General features: G+C 34.5%; 1 protein-coding gene across 1 annotated transcript in view; it reads right to left on the bottom strand.

Moving 5' to 3' along the window:
• Positions 1–15,000, bottom strand: part of LOC135224549 (uncharacterized) — a 561,973-nt gene that overhangs the window by 218,403 nt on the left and 328,570 nt on the right. The gene's annotated exons all lie outside the window — the stretch shown is intronic.

The following is a 15,000-nucleotide window of genomic DNA, read 5'->3' as shown; positions in this document are numbered from 1 at the left end:
AAAATAAGACTTTTAAGTAATCTTGAAAGAAAGATAAAAAAGTACTACAATAAAGCTCTTGAGCTAAAAGTTCCAGAATGTTTCACAAAATTAGCGATTAATGGTCCCATCTAACTTTGGATGTTTTTTTTTTATTATTCGTGCTTTTTCCTTAGAAAGTGAGCACAGAATTTTGAAAAGCAGGTTCAAATCCATAATAGTTATATATGTATATATTAATATATCATATATATATATATATATATATATATATAATATATATATATATATATTTATATATATATATATATATATATATATATATATATATGATATATATATATATATATATATATATATATATATATATATTACCCCATAAAATTGAGATCCAGCATAAAATCAATAAACGATTTCAATTTCATTTCGTTGACTTGTATATTTAAAAATATAGGAGATCTAATTTCATAACTTTAGAACCCATAATAAATACGAAAAGTATAGGGAACGACCTAAAAGGTAATATTAGAAGAACTGTATATTCAACAATGCTAAGTTGCAAAGCCAAGAAGCTAAGAGTCGGTCCAAAAAGTTAAGAAACAGCATATAAAGTTAATTTGACTGAACAATATCTATGCGAAGTTACTTATTTTCTAAACAATTGAAAAGTGCTAACACCAGAACAATGAAAAAGATTAGAAACTCAAACAGTAACCTTACAAGAGCTAGAGAGTCCAAAAGCTAAGGATGTACATCAAAACATATAAAGGAACCTAGTCACGTTTCAAGGTATTAGTCCTGGTACTTATTTGTATGCGGTTATGCTCGTGTCCTCACCAGCAAAGTATGTACATTAATCAAGTGAAGAATCCTGGGCCCAGGGATGCGTTGCCTACGCTTAAAAGTGCGCAGTTTACTTTATATTTGTTCTCATTTTATGATAGTCTCAAACTTATATATACACGAACTATATGTACTCACATACACACATATAATATATATACATATATGTATACATTTATATATATATATATATATATATATATATATATATATAAATGGATGTATGTATGTTAGTATGTATGTGTGTGTATGTGCCACATACACTTTGAAACGCATTGAGCAATTTTAACCTGTCTTAGTATGCATATGATTTACCATCTGGAAAAGAATACTGTGGGGGTGAAATGTAAAAATAACAGTGAACAACAGATATTGGTGATTAATCCATAGTTTTCGAGGTTGCTGAGATGAATGGTTAAAGTTAAGTATATCTTAGTTTTACCAGACCACTGAGCTGATTAGCAGCTTTCCTAGGGCTGGCCTAAAGGATTAGATATTTTTACATAGCTGGGGACCAATTGGTTACCTAGCAACGGGACCTACGGCTCATTGTGGGATCCGAACCATATTATATCGAGAGATGAATTCCTATCACCAGAAAAAAATTCTTTTGGTTCCACGTTGGTCGAGCCAAGAATCGAACTTCGGACTACTGGGTTGGTAGCCAAACGCAAAATCCACTCGTCCAACAAGGAACTGAGGTGAATAATGACACTCCCAATGCCAATGAAGTCCATGTTCAGTCCAGATAAGGGGGGGGGGGGGTGAGAAGGGGATGGGAAGGGGGTGACATGTAAAAATAACCATAATCGACTTATGTTAATGTCTAATCCATAGTTTTTGAGGTTACTGTGATGAAAAGTTCAGCCCTGATAGGGGGGTGGCCGGTGAGAAAGGGTTCGGAAGGGAGCGACATGTAAAAATAATAATAATAATAATAATAAAAGACAGATATTAGTGTTTAATCCATAGTGTTTGTTTTATTTTGCTTACAAGAATAGCGACACTCCCAATGTCCTTTACGTCCAAGTTCAGCTCTGACAGGGCAGGGGGTGACATGCAAAAATAACCAAAAATGACAGAAATTAGTCTCTAATCCATAGTTTCCTAGGTAACCGAGATGAATAATGAGTTCAGCCCTAATAGGAAGGTGGTGTGAGAAGGGGGTGAAGGAAAAATAACCGAAAACAACAGATATGTCTGACCCATAGCTTATGAGGATGCTGAGATGAATAGTGACACTCAATGTCCTTCAAGTCAAAGTTCAGCCCCGATAAAGAAGGAGAGTTAAGAAGGGGGATGCAAAATATCCAAAATGACTCATATTTGTATCTAATCCACAGTTTTCAAGGTCGCCGAGAAGAACAGTGACTCTTGATGCCCTTCAAGTCCCAATTGAGCCCTGATAGGAGGGGGGGGGGGGGGGTGAGAAGGGGTGGAAAGGGATGCCATGTAAAAATGAGCGAAAACGCTAAACAAGAGCGTATAATCCATAGCTTTCAAGGTCGCTAAGATGAATAGTGACACTTCTAATGCCCTTTAAGTCCAAGCTCAGCCCCGATAGGAAGGGCAGTGGTAAGGGATGGGATGGGGCGACATGTGAAAATAACCAAAAAGGACAGATGTCTAAAGCATACTTTATGAGGTCATAGAGATGAATAGTGACTCTCACAAAGGGGTGAATTATAAACATATCCAAAAATGACAGATATTAGTGCCTAATCCACAGTTTTCGAGGTCCCTTGAGATGAATAGTAACGCTCCTGATGCCATTTAAGTTCAAATTCAGCCCCAATAGGAAGGTGGGGTGGGAGAGAAGGGGTGAAAAACAGAATGTCAAAAATGATAAATAAATAGAGTCTAATCCAATGTTTTCTGTGGTTGCTGGTATGAATACACACACTTCTTATGCTTTTTCAGTTCAAGTTCAGCCCCGATAGGAAGGAGGGGTCAGAAGTGGTGAAATATAAAATATCAAAAATGCTGAGGCAACTATCTTAACAGGAATATGAGAGAGAGAGAGAGAGAGAGAGAGAGAGAGAGAGAGAGAGAGATTTATCAGTTGTCATTCAAGAGTTTTATTGGGCAGTGCCTGGTAGATCAGCTAGTGTATTTATGTATGTATGTATGTAATGCTATGGGTATGTATATTCAATAAGAAATAAATATTATATAATATAGATAGATATACAGATTATATATATATATAGGATATAATATTATAGAATAATACATAACATACATACAGACATACACACACACCACACACACACACACACACACACACACACACATATATATATATATATAGATATATATATATATATATATATAGTATATGTATAGTGTATGTAGATATATATGTAATATATATATATAGTATTATATAATATATATAATATATATATATTTATTTATATATATATTATATATATATATATATATATATATATATATCTATATATACAAATAAAATCTTGATGGTTTATCAGTGATCCACATAGGACGATGTGTCCTAAGTAAATATTTCCCGGAGAAGAGTTATGGAAGGGGGATGCAAGACAACAGACATTATGTAAATGAACTCCAAGATTTCGGGGGCTCTCCGCCAGATCTCGGTTTTTATACTTAAATTATCGTGGATACAATCTCTCTCTCTGGCTCTCTCTCTCTCTCACTCTCTCCTCTCTCTCTCTCTCTTCCTTACTTTGTCTTTACTGCTCCATACATATAAACATACTGATAGCCACTCTAAACATATTAAAACCTAAATTTACGAAGGTAAATTTGTAAATTTAGACTACTTCATACATACATACATACATATACATACATACATATATATATATATATATATATTATATATATATATATATATATATATATATATATATATGCTATCCTTTCGCAGTTTATCTTTTGTGGAAGTGGCTCGAGAATGCGTTTAGTCCTCCCGATTTTGGAAAGTCTTTTAGGATGAGGTTGTCAGCCCTACGGCATTCGTTAATCTAATTTATTATTTAGATTGAAAGACACCCCAGTGGAATTCTTAGAAATCGATAGGTCTTGGATACATTGTATTATGTGGTGTGTTAAAAAATGGATATATATATATTATATATATATATATATATATATATATATATATATATATATATATGAATGTATGTCACATAGACAGTGAAATAGATAGCCAGATAGAAGGGATGTTCGTGTTTGTGAGTGTGAGTGTAAATGTTTTCATATACGGTATTATACATATAGAGCAAGCAACTGTGCACGTATTATGTTTAAATTCATTTATTTATTATATAGCCATCCTTCCCCTCTGGAAGAAAACAGCGTTAAAAGGGGAGAACTATTCATTCACGATCACGATCCCAGACCACTTCTTGGCTAAGTGATTCGGAGGGTCCTTCCATCTCCTCCTGAATACAGAAAAGGGAAGTTGGACCAAAGAAAACAAACTGCCTTTGTAAACTCTATTATCAGGAAGGCATATGAAGGAGATTGGGTAAAAGGAACATTTTCTTTCGAAAACAAACGAGTGTTTTGCTAGATAAAAAAAACCGCCTTTGTAAAATGCTCTATCACAAAGGCATATGAAGAAAATTGGGAAGAACGAACATTTTCGTTCGAAAACTAACGAGTTTTGCCTTCGCTTTTATTACCGCGTTTTTTTATGGCTTCCTGTTTTCCATGAATATTTCAGTCAACCAAAGATTATAATTCTTGTCCCTTGTTATTGTCAGTGAAATGTTCATCGTTTATGTCAGCCATGTCCTAAAATAAGCTCAAAATTAAAACTGAAAGCTCTTTATGTTTGACTGATAATATAAATTAACATTCTGCTAAAAATGATAAGGCAGATATTAATAAGATTCTTACATAACAATACACTACACTACCAGAAGGAAAGCCGAATAATTTACTTTTTATATTTCCGAGAGAAATAACATGGAGGGTAAATAAATGAGTAATTTCTGTAGGAACAAAAAAACAGGAAGGGGTGCGGAGGGAATCACAGACCATTTGATTATTCGAAATAATAAGAGAAAGGCAGAGAGCAGTCTGGAAAAATCCTTTATTTTTTTTTAGGCGAAACGCCCGAGGAAAATTCATTAGACGCACATGAAATATCAAAGTGGATATAAAAAGTGAAATTAAAAATATTCTTTATCCAGAAAGTTGTGACTCTAAGCACTCTTATTCGTGGTGCTCCTATTAGAATTCACTGCGTAACAAAGGTTAACAAATGGAGAGCAAAGAAAATTTTTGAAAAATAAGTCATAGGGAGTTAAATATTTCGAACTGCCAAAATGAGGACAATTTGAATTTCTGAAATATCAGTGATGGATGATTAAGGTTAAGAATATAATAATATATAAAAGATAGTAAAGACATTAAAATCGGAATAAATAATGGGTTGCATATTAATCGCCTTTCTTTAATAATAAAAAAAAAAACGCAAAACTGATCTGAAGCAAGAAAGGGCCACCTGAGAATTATGCAGCAGCATTTTGAAAAATAAAATAGACAGGCCGACAGAGAGAGAGAGAGAGAGAGAGAGAGAGAGAGAGAGAGAGAGAGAACCTAACAGGAAAGTCACACTTAACTACCCTATAAGTTCGTAATACTACAGGTCATCTTGAGAGATATGGAGAGATAGAGAGAGCCCTTAAAACTACATATGAAATTCTCATGGTCTCTGAAAGCCAAAAGCAGATTGCAATACTTTGGGTAATGACCAGATTTACTCAAGTGGCCCCCAACCCATGAACCTCCATAGCAGCAGCGAGCTAAACAACAGCCGTGTTCTAGAAAGTCAACAGCTTCCAATTCCAAGATCAACATAGAAAGAGAAACGTTCGCATCCCTGGAATAAACACCGCCACATTGTGGGGGACTTGTTAAGGGCTTTTATAGGTCGCCGGGGCATTTTTTACTTTTATCACCTATGTATACAGAGGGGAGAGGACCCTATAAACCGTACAGTATAACCTCTTAAAGAGCCAACAGTTTACCCTTTAACGGGACTTGCCCTCCTATTGGGTAGCGGGAAAGGTTTAACCACACATTTAGCGAGCTAAAGTTTCATACGCGTCTATTACAGGTTGGCCTTTTTCTCTCCACCCATTCCCTAGACTAAACATCCCCCATACAGGTAGCAGTAAGGTATACGGGTTTATGGGATGTAAATTTATAATGAAGGTAAGTGGCTGAGAGGATCATTGCGCGTTTTCTCTCTCTCTCTCTCTCTCTCTCTCTCTCTCTCTCTGTGTGTGTGTGTGTGTGTGTGTGTGTGTGACAAATAACGTGCGCATCAATGCATATATATGAAAATTTCCAAAAACTTTACGTGTGAAGAGTATCACAATAAATAGAAGTTGACTTAACTAAATGCACAAATTATTTATGTCGGAAACTAATGAATTTCTTTACAGCTTCGTAGTCTACTGGTTACTAATTTTCTATTGAATGCACACATACATACATACATACATACATACATACATACATACATACATACATACATATAGGTACTATTGAATAATGCATGAAAAATCCGTGAATATGCTGGTAAATATAAGCGCTATAACTCCCTGACAACATATATATTACCTGCCAAAGACCGTAGAAATGTTTGCATTAACGATATTAAAATCAATAACCATTGTACGCTTAACATGTGATTTCACTGTTACAAGAGATTTATGCAACGCATAAAAATTATACTAGATACCGAAACAAAAATAGTTGTCGACGGAAAAAAAAATTAATTACACGGGATTTAAACATGAACGAGTGTTATATTACAAAATGAATATCACGAATTCACTATTTATCTGCTTTTAATTTCCTCATTTTAATGTGAACATTTCTAAGATCATTACCAGAAAATATATATTGTCTATGAGCTTTAGTTTTATATTTACCAGTAAAATTCGCATATTAATCGTATCATATCCAAAAGTAAAAAACAAAACTCGGCTTCCAAATTCACACCGGAAATAAAAATTGACAGGATCTTAAGTTGAGCAATTTCACCTCTGAGCTACAACAACCCATCCAGACCATTTCAAATATGCACACTAACATTTTCAAAAATGTCAGTCAACAAAAACTCCGTTAAGACCAATTTATTCCCTAAAATTAACTAAAAGTCACCGAAACTCAGTTCTTAAGAGTCATTGAAATCTCCTTCAGACCAAAGTTAAATTGTATTGTGCACATCCGTAGAGTTTACTATCCTCTGATAATTAAAAGGTTACGAGTACTACGCGCCAAGACAGGTTAATGTAACAAATATACTATGATCTGTACTAAAAATGTTTGGACAAGACAGATTTTTAAGACAATAATATTTATAAAACAACAGTAATAACTATGAGTTTTACAACCTAGCTGAGTTTTACGACTTCGTCCAGAAAATCGTAAGCGTCCTGACCATTAAACCTCGAATACGTAAAAAAACATTAAATTCCAGATTTAGCTTTAAAACCCTAGATCATCATAACGTCCATAAGAATAATGGCTCCATGACATTATAAAACGTATTAAACAGAACATGCTTATGATTAATTAGCCTATAGTCTACATTTACAAATATACAACGCTACTAGTATCATTTACATTTAAAAATACCAACGTATATTGGTGTTTAATTATATTCATATCTTCACTATATTAATCATTCTTACAGCACTGCTCTATCATTCAAGAAGCCCCTGACATCCATTGCTTCTATTATTCATTTTTAGTTTTCCGTTTTATTCTTTTACTTTCCACTATCATCATTCCATCAAGCATTCAACTCTATATGAGAGCCTCTCATTACTTTATTTTCTAGTATATATTTTAAACTAGCCAACAAACAGCATTCTTCCAGTTTATCTTACAATTGATCTCATTCAGTGAGTCTCCTTTTAATATATATAATTTCAATTAATCAGAACAACAAGAGCAGCAAAGGGTTTATTCCGAAAAATGCTAACGCTGTGTTCTTTTTATCTCACAGAAATTAACATAAATCATTTTTTTATGTGGCAAAATAATTCAAAAGCTATACTGAAAAACTATGATAAAAGTGTATCACAAAAACTCGTCTGCAAATAATTTCTTTCGTTCCAGGGCGCAGACACACAAGGAGCAAAAAATAGAAAATGAAGAAAATAAACAATAGAAAAAGCCCCCAGTTCTGTAGCCATCTAAAGCGGGATTTTCTGGCCTGATGCGGCGATTCCATCCAAAAGGGAAAAACAATAGAGGGCTGTCGGAGTCATTTTATCTCGGGAAAAACTGGAGTGTAGTGCCGGGAGGAAAAACGGAAAAATCTCTGATTATCAGCTTAGAGATTTCGCTACACTCCACAGGCTCCTGGACACGTACTCCATCCCCCTCACCCCTCCCCCACCGCCAACCCACCACCACTCCATAATCTCCTCCTCCCTGGCCTTGGACAGTCCCACAAGGAATCAAGCTCGAATGAGGTTAATACTTTCTTTGTCCGCCATTTTTCATTTCATTTAGAGGAATTGAAAGCCTGCAGGACACCTCAAGGGCAGGAGCAGGAAAAATATAGCATTAGCATTATGAGTAAATTTAACACTTTAGTTAATAAAATCCTTTTAATCACTCTTCGATCATGACCTTCAGTATACAAAACTGCATAATTTTTCTTCTTGAAAAGACTGAAGCGATGACGTTTTACCTCTTTCATTTATTAACTTATATAATTTTAATTATAAGAGAAAATGGCGCCTGCTTTGGTAATTGCCAAGTAGGTGATATTATTAATAGTCTTGCAAGAAACACAGATGTGTAAGATTAAAAACATTCTGAATGGCATTTCGGTAGGAACTGCTATAAAACAAATGCTAAGTGACGAAAGAGCTTTAACCAAGGTCTTACTTCCATTCACGGACGAGACTCACTGTCTTATTTCAATAGGTTGGTAATTCAACATTATTATTATTATTATTATTAGTTGAGACTTCAATAAAACCACTGGATTTGTTCAACTACGAGAGGCGAAAACTGGAGCAAAGTGAAATTAAAGAAGTTATTACACAGTTAGGGAGGATGAGAACCAAGACAGTGGATAAAAAATATACAGAGAACGTAATGCATAGGTACACCTGTTGCCGAAAAAGTGCACCACAGAACCTTCGGAGATGTTGCAGTGAACCACTTAATGCCCGCTGTAGATGGTCAATCTCCGCCGTAACTACCACCCCCCTATCCCGTTGCAAGGATAATTTCACGTTTGTGCGTATGTATATATATATATATAATAATATATATATATAATATATATATATATCTATATAATATATTATATATATATATATATATACATATATATCTCACATCACCAAAGTTAGTAAAATAAGAGACTCCTGTTCGGTTTCAACTTAATTTCCAAGCCATTACGAAGGACCGTTACATAGTGGTAAAACCACCGTACTTGTACTACAGTTTTGTATGTTAGTTCGTACTGTCTCTGTTGTGTACATATTATGATTTCTACCACTGTGTACAGCCTTTCGTTAATGGTTATTAGAGATAAAGTGAAAACTGGTCAGAACCTACACCCAGGCCTCTTAATTTTTCACCTGTGGTGATGTATGATAAAACGAATCACGTGTTAGTGTGATTATGATAAGCATTATATATAATATAGATATAGATATATAGATATATATATATATAGATATATAGCTATATATATATATAGATCATATAGATATATATTATATATATATTATATATATATATATATATATGATAGATAAGGATATATCTTATATTATATATCTAGATATATCTATATATAAATATATATATATCATATGTAATGTGTAATATATATATATATACATATATATAATATAATATATATATATATATATATGTATATATATATATGTTGTAACATAAAAAAAAACTTTCTATGGTAAGGATTTACGAGGAGAATATATCAGGAAACAGTGACAACCCATCATAAACTTAAAATGTACTTTAATAACAATTAGTAATGGAAATTAAAGTCACAAACAGAACATAAACAAATTACGGACGCATTGCACAAAAGCAAAGACTCGCCATACAGCACTTCATCAAGACTACTCATCACTAATCACTGCATTTTACAGTATAATACCCAAGTCACAAAGCTTTACATCAACAAACATATAATTCACTGTAACATCAAAAGTTAGTGGCAACCAACGTTACATCACACAAGAAAACGTCCAAATGGATAAACAGTAACATTACCATATATTCCTCAAAACTTGATACACTATTATAATCACTTGTTTGTTTCAGCTCCAACGAAAAATCGTTCGTTTTGGGCCTTTATATACCAGACTCACGCTAGACATCCATGGACCAAATATCATTGTTTCGGTACATTTATTTCCTTGGCGACTACCGCCTACGCCAAGCGCTACTGCCATCTGTTGTCTAGTGTACACACTTTTTTTCTATGCAAATATCAATTTTCCAACCTTTTTCTGCAATTTTACATTCAATAAATCAATATTCCTTTACATTCCCCCCCTTTAAACTCAGCGGCTCTCTCCTCAGTCCATGCTGAATTTTCACTCTTACAATCTTAAACATTAGCTACTTCCATTTAGCAACTATCGGAGACTGCCACGTCGTTGGTAACAAGCACTTTCCTTTAAATAATCAACAGATCTAGAGAGAGAATCTGCAATGACATTTTTCTTTGCCTGCTATATGGTGAATATTTAGTTTGAATGGTTGCAAAAATAAAGACCATCTTAAAATTCTCTTATTGTTGTGCTTACATTTATTAATAAAGGTTAAAGGGTTATTATCAGTATATACGTCTATTTCAAAGTTACTGTTAAGCAATATACTCTCAAAGTGCATTAAACTCAAAATTAAACTTAAAGCTTCTTTTTCAACAATACTGTAATTTAACTGGTGGCTATATATTTCTTTGAAAAGTAAGATACAGGGTGTAAAACACCATTATGTTCCTGTAATAATACACTGCCAGCTCCTACTTCACTGGAGTCTACCTGTAACTTGAATGGTAGATTAAAGTCTGGGGATTTCAGCACTGGCTTAGACATTAACATGAGCTTAAGTTTATTAAAGGAATCGTCACATTCCTTTGACCACCTTACTTTCCTTTTTTCAACACAAGGGAGGTGTAACCAACCATCTCCCATAAAAGGGTCATACAATTCAGTACCTTTGGATGTGGACTTCTCTTCAGGTAGTCTCACTCCATTTCCTTTTACAATATCCTCATACAACCAACATTACTAACATTTTGAACATCATTGTTACCTATTTTTGTAACCTATATTCTCATCAACATCACATATATTATTACTGTCGATGCTATCGTTACAATACCTCTTACCTGGCCTAAGGGGAGAAGCAAACAAACAAGAATCTCTGTCACCACATGCTTGTGGTTGATTCAACAATGCAATGGTATTTTCAGGTTTATGATCATCCTTAAAATGTACAGGTTTTATCTTTAACTTTATTTACCACTTGAATTGGACGGTTTATTGTGCGATGTGGACAACTCCTACTGATGTTGTCCTTGGTTTGCCACAACTGAAACATACAAAATCTCTAAAATTTTCGCCTATATTTTGGTAACTAGGTGTAAACTGATCATTTACACTGTATCCTGCTTTTCCAGCACTAACACTAGGACCAGAATTATTTTGACTTGCCCCTCTACCACCTCTATTAAAGGATTTATTATAGACTCCACGAGATGATACCTGTGAACTCGTAGTCTTACCTTGTGCCTTGTTAAATTTTGGCTGCTCTTCCAAACTCTGCTCCTTCCAATTTTAGGAGTGACGTCAGTATTATATAGCTTATGGGTCAATGCATAATTATCAGACAATCTAGTGGCTTCATTCCACATTATCTACATCACGTTCATCCAAATATGTTTTAATAAGTGGATTAATACCATCCTTGAACTGCTCAAGCAAAATAAGTTCCTGAAGTTTACCGAAATCACCATTAACTTCTCGGGCATTCATCCACCTATCATACCACAGGCGTTGTTCCCGTGCATACTCCATATGAGTACGACTGTCTTTTTATCCAGCTTCTGAACTTCTCTCTATACCTCTCTGGCACCCATTCATAAGCTTTCAAACTTCGGATTTAACTCTCTCATAATCCTTAGAATCATCTAAAGATAAGGCAGCAAATACTTCCCTAGCCTTTCCTCGAAAGGTGGTTTGAACCAACGTGCTCCATGACGTTCTCGGCCATTCACGCTGTTCTGCCACTTTCTCAAATTGTAAAAAAAATGCATCCACTTCATTTTCAACAAAAATTGGTACACTTTTTACTGCATTGTCTATTCCTCTAAAAAAGATTTTGGTATGTCTCTGGACTTTTCTTCTACTTCAAGTTTCTTCATCTCTAGCTCTATCCTCTTTGCTCAACTTCAATCTTAGCTTCTATCTTCTTTTTGCTCAACCTCAATCTTCCTAACCTTTTCAGCTCTCTCATTTTCTAACTTCTTTAGTTCAACAGCTTTCTCATTCTCTAATCTAACTATTTGCAATGAATCTGCATCTGCTCAACACTCATCCCTTCATAAAAAAAGTTTGGACTTTTTTGGTTTAACCCTGCGTGACTTGGTTTTTTCACGTACGGCTTTGGCACCTTCCTCTTTACTTGCACTACCCTCTGTATTATTCTCACTTGCGCTTTGCTGGCTAGTTTCGTTTTCTTGCCCTTCCCAACTCATTAGTACAACCCTTTCCTTATCAGACAAAATGCCTAAAGTCATTAGCGCCTCACTTACTTTATTTGAGATTTCTTGCTTCCTTGCAGATTCTGATACTTCTACATTATAGTACCTAGCTAGAACAATCCAGTCTATTTTAGTTATACCTTCTAACTTTTCACCACTAGGACTACGTATGAAATCTTTCAAATCAAACATCTTTAATAACCTGCTCAAAATAACACAGCAAGACAAATATAGCACTAACACTATCAACTCTCCCCCTCTCTAAAGTACATGGAAGTACTGAAAAGCAATTAACAGTAGGGATACGTCAAGTTATGGTCGAATACGCTCGACATGAATAAAGCAACAATTAATAAGGATACGTTCGGGTTTTCGTTCGATAGAATGAGTAAACACTGAAGTATGGATATGTTCGAGTTTCGTTCGATAGAATGAGCAAAAACTGAGTAGGGATACGTTCGGGTTTCGTTCGACAGGCCCCCATGTAACATAAAAAAAAAAACTTTCTATGGTAAGGATTTACGAGGAGAATATATCAGGAAACAGTGACAACCCACTATAACTTAAAATGTACTTTAATAACAATTAGTAAGGAAATTAAAGTCACAAACAGAACATTAAACAAATTACGGACGCATTGCACAAAAGCAAAGACTCGCCATACAGCACTTCATCAAGACTACTCATCACTAATCACTGCATTTTACAAAGTATAATACCCAAGTCACAAAGCTTTACATCAACACAACATATAATTCACTGTAACATCAAAAAGTTAGTGGCAACCAACGTTACATCACACAAGAAAACGTCCAAATGGATAAACAGTACATTACCATATATTCCTCAAAACTTGATACACTATTATAATCACTTGTTTGTTTCAGCTCCAACGAAAATCGTCGTTTTGGGCCTTTATATACCAGACTCACGCTAGACATCCATGGACCAAATATCATTGTTTCGGTACATTATCCTTGGCGACTACCGCCTACGCCAAGCGCTACTGCCATCTGTTGTCTAGTGTACACACTTTTTTTCTATGCAAATATCAATTTTCAACCTTTTCTGCAATTTTACATTCAATAAATCAATATTCCTTTACAATGTATATAGTATATATGTGTATTATATATATATAGTATATATATATATATATATATATATATATATATAGATATTATCTATATACATATGCATATATAGATATCTATATTATATATCTACAGATATATCTACTATATCTATACTAAATCGATCCTATAATATATATAGATATAATATAATATAGTATATATATATAATATATAGTACAAATGTATATATATATATATGTATAGATATATGTATTTATGTATATATGTGTATGTATATATAGATATATATATGAATATATATATATATATATATATATATATATATATTATAATATATAATTATATATATATATAATATATAATATATATATATATATATATATATATATATGACAGCATATTACAGTTGAAGATTACACGCAGCTTAGTGGAAGTTACCGTCCAGAAGTTTATGATACTTTCGAGAAAACTGTTCGAGTAATTGAGGACTGCATCAACTTGATATTATGAGGAGAAATGCTTCTCCTGTGTCCTCTCAGTTCCTTGACGCGCTCTTTTTAATGCATGTACAAAGGGCGCTGTTGCTGACAAGGGATTACCCTTCCATTCCATCCATAAATGACTCTATAGGATTTACTTCCATACATTTCTTTCCTTGAGCTAAGATGCTTTTACCTTTGTCCCTATTCCTCTGTTATGTTGTCCTGTCTTCAGCGACCTCCTATGATATCGGATCTTTTGTTTCCACCGGTTATCTTCTCCCTCGGCTTCCCCTCCGCCTCCTTTCATCCTCACAGTCCCCCTCCCCTTACCCCTCCCCACCCCCCCCCTCCCCCTACTCCTCCTCCTTGCTAGATTTTATTCCCTCCCTCTTTAATTCTCCGAAAGTCAATAAGTAGTGCTTCGATATTCAGAGAGCACGAGAAAGGGAAAACAGGCATTAAATGAATAACTTGAATAACTTCCAGAAGGACTGAATTGAATAACTTTCCAAAAGGGTGCATAATTCACTCTTCACTTACTCCCCATCTTATCAGTGGGCGAGGGTACGGGAAGGCCGCGGCAATGGGAACTGCCAAGAGAAGAGAAGAGAAGGGAAGAGAAGAGAAGCTTATATTACTTATTCCAGCCGCCATGTCTCCTCTTCTTCCTTTCCCTAATACTATTACCAGTCCTGCTCTTCCTGTGGAAGGTTATGTAATTCCTTCCTTCCTCCTCCTCCTCCTCCTCCTCCTCCTTGAATCAGTGAAATTAGATTTGTGAATAAGGAGAGCGAGACTTGACTCCATGAGTAATGGGAGA

Source organism: Macrobrachium nipponense, chromosome 12, assembly GCF_015104395.2.
Source record: "Macrobrachium nipponense isolate FS-2020 chromosome 12, ASM1510439v2, whole genome shotgun sequence".
Classification (NCBI taxonomy): domain Eukaryota; kingdom Metazoa; phylum Arthropoda; class Malacostraca; order Decapoda; family Palaemonidae; genus Macrobrachium; species Macrobrachium nipponense.
Note: the sequence above shows the minus strand (reverse complement) of the source record. Positions and strands in the feature narration are given on the sequence as shown.